Source organism: Peromyscus eremicus, chromosome 1, assembly GCF_949786415.1.
Source record: "Peromyscus eremicus chromosome 1, PerEre_H2_v1, whole genome shotgun sequence".
In the NCBI taxonomy this organism is placed as follows: Eukaryota; Metazoa; Chordata; class Mammalia; order Rodentia; family Cricetidae; genus Peromyscus; species Peromyscus eremicus.
Window position 1 is genome coordinate 6,402,501 of NC_081416.1, and position 14,854 is coordinate 6,417,354.

A 14,854-nucleotide genomic window follows, 5' to 3' on the forward strand; every position below is an offset into this window, starting at 1 on the left:
AAATAACTAATTTAAAAATCATGGAAAAGATACCATTACGGGGGTAAATGTAAATGTTTAGGACTGGCAAGATGGCTCAAAGGATAATGGTGTTTACTACCAAGGCTGACAACTTGAGGGTAACCCCTGTAAACCCCTTGGGGAAGGAGAGAGTTGACTCCTGGAAACTATCACCTGAGCTCCACGAGTGCACAGTGGCATGTGAGTGCACACACAAATAAATGTCATGAACTAAAAGAGACAAGTTAGATCTGAGTCATAGAAGAGCTTGAAGATGGAAGAACATGCCTGGAATAGCTGAGATCTGTCTCCTCAAATCTATATGTCCACCACAACTCTAAACCAACGTGATTTTCCTGCTAACCTGACACTATCTGTAAAAACACTCAGAAAAATAAAACTCACAAGGAGTCAAAAAGGTTCTGAAAAAGAATGGAATTGGACAAACATCACATTTTAATTTCACTAACGAGCTATGAAAGTTTTCTAGTGGCTACTGAGTATATACTTTTATTTAATAAAATAATCATGAAACACACCCAGTAGGCACTATAAATATATACTAAATAGCATTTAATATCAAAATAGATTCTCTTTACTTACAATAAATATACTGGGATAATGTGCTAGCCACTCAGAAAGAAAACATATAAAGCTGATTATTGACTTACTCCAATAAAGCAAGTTGGAGATGGAGCAGTCTTCAAACATAACACAGCAAGAAGCCTAAGAATATCTGGGAGAGAGTATTACAGAAACATAGTTTAAAACATTGGTGGAAAAGACTCAAGATGGACATGTAAACTAAAATCCAGAAATGGGAACAATGACAAGCTCGATTACATAACACTTTTAAAAATGATTGACTTGTTGGACGGTAACACAAGCAAAGTGTCAAGCACCACTCGTAGGCCAAGACCTGACTCCCTGCACTAAACTCTCAGAAGCCACATAAAGACAAAGTCCAGCCCAATGAAACAAGGGCAGGGGCATCAGTAGCATATGTGTGGCAAAAGAGTCCTCAAAGTTAGGACAAGACACTCAACTTCAGCAATGCTTCTTGAAAATTACAAACCTAAAGCCCCAGCCTGTCTCCCCGACTCCCCATTAAACTAGCAGAAACAAGAGAGTACAACATGCAGTGTTAATTATGAATATAAATTTGGTACAACCTCTTAAGATGGGGAGTTACCCTCTGCTACAATTTAAATGTCTGTTTAACAATTTGTCCCAGCGACTCTACCATCAATTTATCCAGTAGAAAAATATCAGCTCAACAAAGGGGATTAGAAACATTGTACAGTGTATCACCTAAGGATTTGGGATTGAGTCAGCCCATGAGCTTAATTCCTGCCATGCTGTCTTCTCTCACCCAAGGCAGGTAACTTATCCTCTGGGTGGCTTCTGTCTATGAAATGGCAATAAAATCTCCCTAATCAGGCTGTTTCTGTGATTTAAGTACTAAACAAATGTATGTGGAGAGCATTAGAGCTATGCCCATCCAGTCTTTGCTATTACCGTCAACATCACTAAAGCAAAAGGCTTATTTCAAATACGAAAGCCCAGACAAATCTACCTGTTTAGGTAGGTTGCCAAACAATAGCACTTCTACACAGTGGAAGTCTTAGTAGGCAAACAGATTCAAATGTGTTGATATGAAAGCAGCCCCAGCATCTACTGCTAAATAAAGTGCATGTGGACAACTGCGATGGATTGTGTAGTGTGGTGGTATTGTGTTCCCCAAAATATTGTGCACCCTAATAAACTTATCTGGGGTCAGAGACAGAACAGCCACAATATTAAACATAGAAGTTAGGCAGTGGTAGCACACACCTTTAATCTTAGCATTCCAGAGGCAGAAATCCATCTGTTCAAGGATACAGCCAAGCATGGTGACTCACGCCTTTAATCCCAGGGAGTGATAGTAGAAAGCAGAAAGGTATATAAGGCGTGAGGACCAGGAACTAGAAGCATTTGGCTGGTTAAGCATTTGGCTGGTTAAGCTTTTAGGTTTTGAGCAGCACAGTTCAGCTGAGAGCCATTCGGACATGAGGATACAGAGGCTTCCAGTCTGAGGAAACAAGATCAGCTGAGAAGTTGGCCAGGTGAGGTTAGCTGTGGCTTGTTCTGTTTTTCTGATCATCCAGTGTTCACCCCAATACCTGGCTCAGGTTTGATTTTATGAATAAGAACTTTTTAAGATTCCTGCTACAGTGTAGGGACTGATGTTTCTGAAGGGATACTCTTCATAGGAAAGACAGATGGAAGGTGAAAAATTAGAAGTAGATTTCCCCAGAAACTTTTAGGCTTCTAATCATTCAGTCAAAGACTTTTAAAGGACCCCACAACAAATCAGGTAATTATTATTGATACTGAGAGTACAGCTATGAAATCCCACCTTTATGGAATTGTTATTTTGTGTGTGTGCTCGGAGGAGGAGGTGGTGTTGAGACAGGGTCTCATCATCGAGCCTTGAATTCACAATTCTACTTCAGTTTCTTGAGTGCTAGGATTACAAGCTCAGGCCAGCAGGGCAGTGGTGGCACATGCCTTTAGTTGCAGCACTTGGGAGGCAGAGGCAGGCAAATCTATGTGATTTCAAGGCCAGCCTGGTCTACAGAGCCAGTTCCAAGACAACCAAGGCTGTTACAAACCCTGTCTCAAAAAACCAAAAAAAAAAAAAAAAAAAAAAAAAAAAAACCACAAGCCAGTAGCTAAGTGTTCATTGAAGAATATGAAAGCAAGCCTGCATAGATCACTATAGCGTGGTGGAACACTGACGACGAAGCTACGTAAGCAAAAGGGACCGGGTTCTAAAGGAAGGGGTGAGTTTTGGTCAGGGAGCCTTGAGTAGCTAGCCCTAACTGGGAAGGAAATGCTTGATGGCATGTATTGCTTAATCTGAAATGTATATTTTGTTTTATCTACAAACTAATATGTACACCTACTCTCCTGCCTCTGGCTCAGGCAGCTGGTGTAGAATGTCCCACCCCCGGTTCAGTACAGCGTCTGGGAACACACCTGGGAACACCACCGCCTCTCAGCCTTGTTTCCTTCAGTGCCGCTCTCCCCTCACCAAAACAACATTCCACAGGAGCCTTTCCAGGACTTGCAGTGTGTAAAGCATGTCTCAGCCACTGAGCAAGCCAGCCTGAACTGCAGCTTTGAGGGTGGAAACTTTTTCATTCATCTCTGGAGCAGATAAGAATCCAGAACAAAGGTGGAGCCTGAGTCACAGTGCCAGAGGAGCTATGAATATGCAACTTTCAACATTTACTCCAAGTAGCTGAGAAGAAAGACTGGTGTGAGATCCTGACCTATGGGCCAGTAGATAACTTCCCAGCCACTTAGCAGCACCCATGCTCTCAGGCCACCATCTCACATTAGCCATGTGATCAGGCATAGACCTGCTCCTGGGTGTTCTGAAAGACACACACACACACACACACTCGCACAGGCACGCCAATGTGCTCAGAAAGTCAGGAAAGGGCATCTTGGACTCTTCACAAAGATTTGTGAGCAGAGCAGGACAACAACATCAGAAGACAGAGCTCTATCAAAGCCCCCAGGAGGTGGACGGGTAGCCCTTTCCATAGCAAGGAAAGATCGACTCCCATTGTTTAAATGATTAAGGCGGGAGGGGTAAGAACAAGAACCAAATAAGAACCACCTCCCACTGCCTCTCCCTTCTGAGCCCAACTGCTAGGATGAGTCCCACAGCTGGAAGATGTAAGACACCTGCCATAGGCAAGCACACTGTAAATGAATCATAAGACTGTCAAGAAAGATCCACTGCACACACAGGGCCAGGAACTCAGGAGAGCTGCCATGGCATCTTCTTCTGGTTTGGTTCTCAACAAGGCTAGGAGCACTCCATGTGAAGGTCATCCTAGCCTTTAGAGTCCCGCACACCCAGAACATACTTTAAGATAAAGTGGGAATCCACCAACCCATGGAGACTTCGTCACCTTTCTGTTGCTCACTAATGGCACATGCTCAGAGAAAGACAACCAGGAGGAGGAGTCTGTTAAAGTACACTCACTGAAGAATTCAAAGAAGAAACACAATGCATGCCTGGACTGGAGTCTGCTTGATCTTTCTTGGGAGTACCACCGCTGGGACTTCACACTTACACACTTCACACTTACACACAATGTAAATGAGGCCAAGGCAGAGTCCCAAGCATATCACAGTGTGCACTCAGATATTCAAACCCACTATATCCAGATAGCCACAATGTTCAGAATGGAGAAGGTGCGCTTGGAGTTCTTTAGCTAGTAGGGGATAAAGCCATTTTCTCAGGGAGCTAATGTGCTCTGTTGGGGTAGACAAGAGTACGTTTATTTACCCTGTGACACTTGTATTTCTATGCTCACTTTTAAAAAGGTGAGTGGAGCTGGGGGTGTAGCTAGTTGGCAGAGTACTGGGTCAGCATGCATAGAGCCCTGGGTTTGATCCCCAACACCAAATAAATCAGGGGTAACGGTATTCTCCTGTCACCTCAGCACTCTGGAGGTGGAAGCAGGAGAATCTGAAGGTCAGATTCAAGGACATCCTCTGCTATACAGTGAGTTTGGGACCAGTCTTTGCTACACACAGCCTATCTCAAAAACAAAACGCCAAAATAAAAATAAAAATAAAAGACCCCAAGAAAACAGAAAAGAACAAGAGGAAGATGAAAAAAGAAAGGAAGAGCAGAACAGAAGAAAAAAGGAAAGGAAAGAGAAGGCAAAAAAAAAAAAGACCTTGGGCCTGTGTGCCCAGTTGTATAGCCAGTGTTGATTGATGAACACTGGAATACATAACTCCCACCCTCTGCAGCATTACACGTCTCTGCAACATGAAAAAACAAAGATGTGGAACGAGCATACGAGAATGGGGAGCACAGGCCCTTGGAGACAGGAGTAGAGTAGACAGCCCTTTGGATCACTACAGGCCCAGACGTATGATCCTTGATCCCAGGCCTCACTGCTAATAGTCTCTTTTCCAGGGCCAGGCAAAGACAGTGACCCAACCAGTGAAGCCCACGGACAGGAAGACACGCCCACACACTCTGTTGTCAACCAAGGTTGCTGCCATCACATTCAGCAAACCATCTTTCTCAACTCTTGTCTGTGTCTTCTCGACCATCTTCCTGAATAAACCCCATCACCGTGGGTTGGATGGACCCAAGTAGAAGGGAAGAGAGGAAAGGTCCGGGGTGGCTGAAGACAAGAGTGGACAAAGGGCAGTACTTAGAGGAGGGAACGAGGGAAAGGCTTTTCTTCCTTGTAGTAATATTGATTGTACATAACAACAGGTTCATTAGTACATTTTCTCCCCCCCCCCCCCCCCCCGGAGCTGAGAACTGAACCCAGGGCCTTGCACTTGCTAGGCAAGTGCTCTACCACTGAGCTAAATCCCCAACCCCTCATTAGGACATTTTCATGCATGTCTAATGCAGTTTTGCTCACATTCATTCCCAATACCCTTTCTCCTCCCACTCCCACTGACCCCTGGGAAATGGTATTTCTAATGGAGGTGGAAGGTTCGTTTTTAGTTCAAGAGAGTGAAGAAAAAGGCTCTGAGAGGAATCAGTGAGAGTGCTCAGCGAGAGCACCAGCCACTGGAGTCAGACTGGGTTCTCAGACACAGCCACTGGGGGTAAGGTGGTGACAGCCCTTGGCCAGCTGAGTCAAGCGGTACTTAATAGGACACCCCTTGTTAATTCAAATCCCAACAGCCTATTAACTCGGTCCCTTAGGATATTTGTGGAGCCACCCACAGGGTGGTGACAGGAAGTGACAAATCCCGAGGGCACTCAGGTTGATAAAACTAACCTTGATCTACTATTATGCTTCCAACTAATCAGTCCAATGGCCCCACCCTACAGAAAAACTTGTCAAGGTAAACACCCCCAAAGGGCAGCCGCAACTTCTTGCTGACCAAGTGAATTTTGAGAGAACAAGTTAAGCAAAGCCAGTATCACAAGTCCCCTAGATTTGATAAGAGGGTCTGTAAAAAGATAGAATGGACAAAGTGCTTGGTCCTCATCATTCCTTCGCGATAAAGAGTGGATGATGCAAGAGATTGTGAAAGAGCCCTTCCTGCCTGAGTTCAGAACCAGGTCTCACACTACCTGGCTAGACCAATGGTCAAGCATCACCAGATCTGAAGTGTAAGCAGTGAACTTGACTGCCAGGACTCCCCTGTCCAGAAACAAACCTCCAAGGCCATTGCTTCTGTGACTTCAGAGCAGCAGAGCTGTCATTTATGAGACGAGAGGACCCAGGGACAGTTACTCAACATCATTGCAAGTCTGCTCTTTCAACTGCACACAACAAAAATGCTGTGGTACCTGGTGCACCATTGGGCATGTGGCAAGTCCTGAGGAAAGAGCTTCTCTTGTCAGGGCCGGGGATATGGCTCAGTCAGTACAGTACTTGCCGCACAAGCTTGAGGTCCTAAGTTAGGTTCCCAGAACCCAGGTCTGGAAAAACAGAAGTCAGGTGTGGTGGCACATGTTTGTAATCCCAGCCGGGAAAGGGGAGACAGTAGATGTCTGGGGGGGCTAACTTAGTCTGATCATGAGTTCCAGGCCGATGAGAATGTCTGTCTCATGACGAAGAGGGCAAGAGCCTGAGGAAGAGCTCCAAAGTGTCCTCTGGTAACCAGATGCATTTACACACACGCCTACACACACCTACACACATGTGTACCTACACACACACCAACACAAAGGGGTTCTCTCTTCTATTTACCTCCATTTTCACATCCTTACTCCTGTCACATGATCTGTTATGAGACGTCCCAAAAGATACAATCATCATCTTGGTTCCTCTTACAGACAAATGTCTTAACAAGTCTTTGTTTCTGTTTAAACATAGCACTTCTAATTGGAGGAGACAGGGCTGTCACTGAGCCAGCCCCATTCCCTTCCTCATATCCTCCTACAAGCCTCTCACAACTCCGGTCTTAGAAAAGAATGACCCAGGAAGACCGAGAGGTCTGTAATGGCAGTTCACGGACTGGCTGACCTTCCAAACCCTATGAACTCATTTATTTATTCACATACCAGGAATGGGGAAGCTAGGAAGAATCCAGCCCTGTGCCAGTGGGGAGGGCTACTGAGAGCCTGGATCTAACACCATGACATACCCAGAGGCACTGACCACAGAACGTGGTGTGAGCTGTGAAGGCTGAGGTCACTGCTGGGACCACACCACACTTGCGGCTCTGCCAGACTGAAAAGTCACCTTTGGCTGCACCCAGAGTCACTGCGTCGTCGGCTAGGCACGAGTATGGGACACAGCGAGCAGGCAGCACACTCCTGCTTTTTAAAATGACGCCAAACCTGGGACTCGGAGCTCAGCTCCCTGGAAGAGGGGAGAAAATACTTCTTCTTCTCTTTCTTTTTTTTTAAGGTGAATTCACTTTTTGAAACTTAAACTTTTTTAAAACGTACATTCACAATGCTAGGCCACTGATCTTCTGTTTAATTCCAAAACGTTTTCATCACCTCAAAAGGAAACCCTGTACCTGTGAAGCACTCACCCCTCACTCCTTCCCCCAACCTGACAACTGGTCTGTCTACATTCAGCCTCTATGAATTGAGATGGGAGGATTTGCTAAAGATTAACTACCTTACAGTTTCTTATTCTTTGGCCTATGCATTAAGCCAGCCAGACTCATCAGGGTTAAAGCACAGATCACCCTTGGAACTAAATTGAGCCCAAGTTCAGATTCCAGGTCCAACCATCCATGATGCGTTGAGTGTCTTTCTAAGTCACACTTTTAACCCTACTCCATGGGCTAAGAATCACAAGAAAAGCACCCATAGGACTCTAAGCATAGTGCTCCCCCAGTGACAGCAGTGGTAATATTCATGCTCCCAGGAAAACCTCAAATAGCGGATGACCATATAAACTCAATATCTGGTATCCAAATGTCACATACAAAAATCTTCTTACAAACTAAAATTTTAGGCTATTCAAAGGAAGGCTAATCCTACAAGTGAATGAAGAACAAGTTCTTAAAATAAAATTGTAAATATTTTATTTTTGAAAGCATCAGACTGCCTGCCTACAGTTCCAATACAATTGACAGCCTACTTGCTCTGTGACCTTGGGGAAGTAGCTTCGCCTCTCTGATGCTACTCTCTTAACCATCAGACAGTGAAACCATCCACCTCAAAAGATTGGCTTGACCAAATATGATATCTGCTATGTGTTGGTACTTGACTGAGATCTCTGTCCTTCTGCAGTGTCCACCCTCCTTGAACTTGTGGCCTCGCCGTGATGTAGCACTGAGGTGCACAGAGGCACATTGATATTGTGGTATTTGTCTTTGCCCTAAAGAACTATCACATAGCTTGGCATAGTGGCACACACCTATAATCCCAGCACTTGGACGGCCGAGGCAGGCAGATCACCAGCCTCATCTACGTAAGGAGTTCCAGCTCAGCCTGGACTACAGTGATCGTCTACTTCAAAGAACAAAGCAGGGCAAATAAAGTTATAACATAGCCTTAAGTCAGAATGCTTGGCTGAAACTCTGTGTGGTCTGGACAGTATTTTTTTTTTAAATTAAATTTAATGTGTTTCTCTGGGTTCTATGTGCTGCGATTTTTTCTAGTGTTCCCATCACCAGTATCCATTATACACCAGCTACTTCACCTGCCTGTGTCACCCACTTCCCTCAAACCTCCCGCCTGCCTGCCTGCATTTACAGCTATTGCTTTATTTAGGCTTTTGTGCCTTTCATTGGCCGACACAGGCACATGAGTGATGCTCATAAGCTTTTATACTGTGTTTCTCCCAAGGTGCATTCTAAAATGACCTGAAACAGCTGCCACATGGATACAGAGGGCAGGGTCAGAATCTATGGCTTCTATCTCCAGTTTTGAAACCTGACCAAAGCTTTACTATTTTAGACCCTGCCTCTTACAGGGCACCAGTCACCTACAAGTAGAAAGTTTAGATTCAGTCCTGCCATTCAGACTGTCAAAGGGGGGAGGGGTGTGATACCACATGGGGTATCAAAACCCAGCCATGGAGCCTCTTCTCAATGCTCACTCCCTCAAAGCCCTTCCAGAGCATCTTAGATCTAACCTGTGCTGATAGCCCTGAAAAAGGACCCAACTTCATTCAGGAGCCATTCAGTCTGTTTCTCCATCTCCTTAGTCTCATTCCTTAGCTCCTACCATCCTAGAGTCAAAGTCCAGTGAAAATCAAGGTTAAACCCCCAGCCCACCTCAGGGAGCTACGCCACGTGCTCAGGCCCGTAAAACGGTCTCTGTAATCCACCTCCGGAAAAGGGACGGAGAAAGTCCCCTCCCATCGTCCCTTCCTCCTTTTCCTCACCTCTCCTGATCCAGGGAGCACGGGTAGCCCTGGGAGCCCCCCACCCCCACCCCCGGGGCATAAAGAGCATGGCGCCCACGTGGGCCACAGCAAGCCGCGAATTACAACCAGCTTCCTGAAGCTGGGCAGGGAGGAGGGGGGTCGGATGCCTCTGCGGCACGCCCAGGGGCCCGTCCTTGGATCACACCCCGCTACAGATCCCTTACCCTGTGAGGGGCCGAATGTCTTGGAGCTTGAGTGGGGCTTCCTGGCTCCGGCTTCGCTGGCTGGAGAGCCCCTATCCTTCCTTCCTCACCCCGGGCTTCTCCAGGGGCAGGGTGGTTCAGAGCGTCCATGCAGGCAGGCAGGCAGCCGGGCTAGCGTCCGCACTTCTGCCCTGCCCTGAGCCGTCCCAGCCAGGCCATAGCCCGGCTTTCTGACATGCTGGTGCTGGGGACTTCACTTCCTGGTTTGGTTTTTTTTTTCCTCTTTCACAACTGAAAGTGGAAGCGCTTCTGACCAGGAGGAGACAGGCAGCCTAAGCTACCCCGGCCGGTTTTCAAAGCCTTTAGCCCCAGCCCCTAAGGGCTGAAACAAAAGCCACCTAGCATCCACCCAGTCCACCTGCTCCCGCTGGTCCCATTAGCTCTCCTCTAAGACGAAAATCCAAATGAAACCGAGCTGAGGTGCCCCTGGGTTCACTGCCAGAGAGACGGAGGTGACGTTGTTCCCCGCTGCGTTCGCAGGACAGGAAAGTCCAGCGGGAGGGACCTCCGCCCTTGGGGCAGTCTCAACACAACTGTCTTCTCCATGCAGCCCCTTTCCCGGTCCCCCAGAGCTGCCCGGCTCAGGGACACATGCGGACCTCACAGAGACAACAGAATAAACAAACTAAGCCAGGAACCACTGGGGCAGCCAGCCATTAAACTGACGTGGCTCCTTTTCCTCTGACACACCAGATCGGTCTCTCATTCAGGGAAGTTTAATGCAAAACTGTGTCCTGTGCCTCCCCACTTCCACCTTACAACCCGGGTTCATGGCTGCCTTATTAATCACCCTTTAAAGCTCTCTTCTCCCGGGGGCACAAGGAGACCTCATTCTCGGATTTGGAAGACAGATGACAGGTCCTGCACCCCCAACCCCACTCCCAGCAGCAAACTCACAGACAGACAGAATTACACAGCACTTTCCCAGACTCGATCCCTCCAAGAAGGATGCGGAGGAAGTTCAAGGTGAGTCTGGCTCTTCACTAGAGTGCTAGCTACTTTAGGATTCCTTCTCTCTGCAGAGAGCACCCCCTCCTGCTGGAAAGGCCAGGAAAGTGGAGCCATATCTCAAAGAACAGCAGGTCTGTCCCCTTTGGAAGGATGGAAGGATAGAAGAAGTGCCTCCAGCTTTTGTTCAGTTTCAGAGCTCAGCTTCCCGGGAAACAATTTTCTCCAGAGGAGAACATTGGCAGAGTGGGTGCCAAGCCTCAGTGCCTGGGATGCCCCTGGCTTCTCTCTAAGGCCTGTCTTAGCCCCTGGCATGTTCAGAGGATACCAACTAATATTGTTGTCATTGGTCTCCTCTAGAACCAAATGGCAAGTTCAGCGAGGTCTGGGTCATTCTAGAATCTCACTGGGTTGCCTTTCTATGCAGCCTCTATGAGCCCCAAAGATTTCTATGGAAGATTCTGACATCACCCAAGATTTTTACAGTCTGGTCAGCAGAGACTGACCATCAATCACATCCTATCTAAAGCCAGGCCACACTGTTCAACAACTCAGAGGTGTATCCAAAAAATGAAGCTAGTGCTGCATCCCTTACAGAAGATGTTCCCCTGAGCCAACACATGGACTGTCCTTTAGGATGCTTGCCAGCCCCTAATAGCATCACTGTTGATCCCGTCCTCCAGGAGTCTCTGTCATCCACAGTGGTTAAGTGGCTCCTCTAAGAAGTTCTGAATGTAAGATGAAGGGACACTACATCCTGACTCGGTCTTTAACCTTTCAAAAGCTTTATGCCTTCTAAAAGTGAGATTGATAGATAATTCTCCTTCAATCCTTCCCCCACTTCTAGAATCAAATGGCTTAAATATTTCCCTTTCCAATCACTTTCTTTCTTTGCCTCCCACACAAGTCAGCTGAGATTACCATTCATGTTATGAAAGAACGTTAAGCAGGTTGAGGATGAGTATACATCCCACCTTCCCCACAACCTCCCTACTCCCGCTGTCTCATAGACCAGAGAAGGCAGCTCACCTTGTGAGAACAGTCACAGTTCTAGCTGGGTTGAGGAATGGCTCCTCTTGCAGCTAGCCTGTTGGTTCAGCACCACATTCAGCTGCCTCTGCTTTCCACGCTCGCTCGGGGACTAGGCACACCTGAAGCCACTGGATCCTGTCCTGAGACTGTCCTGCCAGCTTCTCTGGAACCTTTGGACCTGTTGCAATAGAGGTGCAAAGGTAGAAGTTACCTGCTCAAACACTCAGTCACCTCTGACAGAAGTGGAGAATTTGGCAAAAGGTTAAACAAGAGATTGTTAGGCAATGGATTTAAGAGGGAAAAAAAAACAGTGATTGGCTCAGAAAGCTGCCGTTGAGTGGGGTGAAACTTATAAAACCCAGATTTCAGGGGAAGGAGTGGGCACACATAGGGCTTTGCATATGAGGTTTTTCTTTGCCCCCATCTTTGGGACTGAGATAGGAAGAGGCCAGACTAGACTAATAAGGCCGAGAAAGTGTACCTTAATTTCAGGATGACAGGAAATGAGGAAGTCACTTGCACTGACTTTGTCCAGATCTTAAAACCATAGCATAGTCAGGCTATGGTTTTAAGATCTGGACAAAGTGGAAGTTTGTGTTTGGAGATGAGCCTTCTAGGAAAGCCAGGATAATCCAGGATATTCCAAGGCAAGCAAGCAAGCAGAGCTGGCCTGGGGTATAGAACGTGAACCAAAAGACCAACCCAAGTGGGCTGTCTTCCGAGAGAGCAGAGTCATGGGCACAGCCTGCCCTACTCGCCCCTAGCAAGAAGAAGCACTGTGGCTGTTGCCTCATAGCATAGTCTATTTTCTTCCTTCTATCTGTGTGGAAGATGCACATTACCCATGTTGTTCCTAAATCATTAAGGTTGCAAAGGCATCACTAATCAGAAGGAATATAGACAGAGAGATAAAAGAGGATCTGCAGATCTTGCACAACCTCTACTTCAGAGTCAGACCAATGAACCCTTTTCAAGAAGGTGCTAAAATCTTGCAACCAGGTAGTAGACAATCCAGGCCTAAGGCAGGGCCACAGATGCCCATAACCATGTTTGGTCCCTCTGTGATGCTACCTCTCTGGTCAATGCCACCAGTGAAACTTCAATGCTTGCCTGCTTTCTGTGTGCCAGCCCTTTAGAAATGTAGAGAAAGGCTTACATTGTAATGTACCTGGTCAGGTGTCCAATATCAAAGTCAGGCATCAGCACCACTTCCTGCTCGATTCTGTGTGGGGTGGTTAGCATGTTCATGACATAGGGTCTTCTCAATCAGGTCTTAGAGGCATGGACCTCAGAGGTCATCTCTCCCTAAAGAGCCTTAACACTTCCTTAGTACCAGAAAGAAAAAGGCTTCTAAGAGGCTCTGAAGAGAGCCGACTGATGAGAACTTTGGGTGTCAGTGCCACCAGACTGGACCAGTGCCAAGGTATGTTGGTCAGTAAACTACTGACTGAACACCTGCTGATACCACACTCTCCAGAGAGTAAGATATGCCAAGCCAAGCTGTGGTTTCCAAACTTTAGTAAATGTCACAGTTCCCCAGAGGGAATGTTACAACACATTGTCTGGGCCCGTGCCACGGTTTTGACTCTGTGTTTATATAAGTGTCAGGTAATATGGGTGCCACTCGAGATGAGTGTTTGCATCAAACGTCTACCCTACCTTCAATAGGACCAGATACTAAAATATTTATAGAGGTTGCATTAGGGCTAGCCTTGGTTATGGCCAAGTTTGACCCAGACTTGAACTGGTGTTTTTGGAGAATCTGGACAGCTGACTGAGTCCCAGAAGGAGACTTTAGCTGAATAGGAGTCCTGCCACTGACTGTTCACATCACCTTTCCACAAATCTAACTCAAAATCATGCAGAGTCAGAGTGGACAAAACAAGTGGGTAGCCTTGTATGAATGAGGTATGAATGAGCCATCAATGACATAGCAACCTTGCTTTATTCTCAGGGACATTGGAGACTCCAAAAGGTGGTGAAAAGCCCAGAGTCCAGGTCTCTAACACTCTAGCAGGCCATACCATCTTTTTCTCTCCTAAAAAATATAATAAAATATTTTGCACATGTTTATGTGATAGGTGTCCCTGTTGAGTGTATCTGCAGGTGTGTGTGTACATACTGATATTGAGTATTTTGCTTGGTTGCTCTCCACTTTGTATATTGAGACAGGCTCTCACTTGAACCCAGAACTCTCTGGCTAGTCCACCTACTCAGCTTTCAGTCTTCCAAGAGCTGGGATAACAGGCAGGTCTCCATTCCACCTGGCATGTATGTGTCTGTTGTGTATCTGCAAAAGCAGGTGATTTTCCCACTGATGAACCATTGTCTCTGGTGTGTTAGACCAGGCTTCTTTATAGTACCCACAACCATACACTTTAGAATACAGTAATTGTTTTTAAATCCCTTTCAACTTGGGCATCCAGCAGACCCTAAAATGTACAAACCTTCATTCTTTTAGGCCACTGACAGGCGAGGTTCTTGAGATGTGTGGTGCCTGACCGATAGCCTGACACACTCTTCCACATGACCCTCTGATGGTCTTCATAGACCTTCTTTCCCTTTTCTTAGGGACAAAGGAACCGTACATCCAATCCACCATAGTTCTGGAATCCCAGACACTGACATTCCAGAACTCTATAACACAGCCTCAGAACAGCTATGCTGCCTCTTAGGCTCAGGGTTGGGAGTACTTCACAGATAGAAATCAGCTTGTCCAAGGGCCTGGAAGCAGAGGAAGGCAGACATGTTTATACCACACTTCCTAGTTTGTAACTCTTCCAAGCTGCTGCTTCATATCTGTGAGGTGTGAGTGTCAACGAGAACTTCAAACATCCAGACCAATAGTAAGGGACGGGAGTAAGACCCCAAGATGAATACTTCATTTGGTTCTTAAAATCATCTGGATGGAGGTTGCAATTTGTCTGAATGAGAAAGTGACAACTCAGATAGGACATGTCACTTCCTGAGGTCCTGTAACTTGGAGATTAGGTTATGATGATGTAGGGAAGGAGAGCACACTTACTTCTTAAATAATTTTAGGATATTTGTAGCATCTGGTGATTTCCCTATTGTCCTTTAAGAGTCTGGCATGGCATAAAGTGTTATTTTAAAATTTTATTCACTTCCAGCATGATAACAAAAAAATTTATAGTATAGGTTGTTTCAAGATTCTATACGATATTGACTCTAATAAGTCATAAAGGAAAACTGAAATTTCTTCTGTTAGTAATATTCTGATCTTAGAATCTGGAAGAGTCTTCTTAAGCTTCTAGAGTGTCTGTTTTA

At 46.2% G+C, this 14,854-nt stretch overlaps 1 protein-coding gene across 2 annotated transcripts in view; it reads right to left on the reverse strand.

Moving 5' to 3' along the window:
• The window catches only part of Acsl5 (acyl-CoA synthetase long chain family member 5), a 51,317-nt gene extending 37,249 nt beyond the window's left edge, over positions 1-14,068 (reverse strand). Inside the window, exons 1-2 of one of the 2 annotated variants that reach the window (XM_059256424.1) lie at positions 14,014-14,068; positions 11,564-11,744 (exon numbers count right to left, since the gene is read on the reverse strand). The gene's annotated coding sequence lies outside the window, so the exon portion shown is untranslated. Of the gene's footprint in view, positions 1-9,547; positions 9,775-11,563; positions 11,745-14,013 lie in introns of those variants that run through there. The other variant, XM_059256436.1, reaches the window with a different exon arrangement.
• Positions 14,069-14,854: the final 786 nt, after the last annotated feature.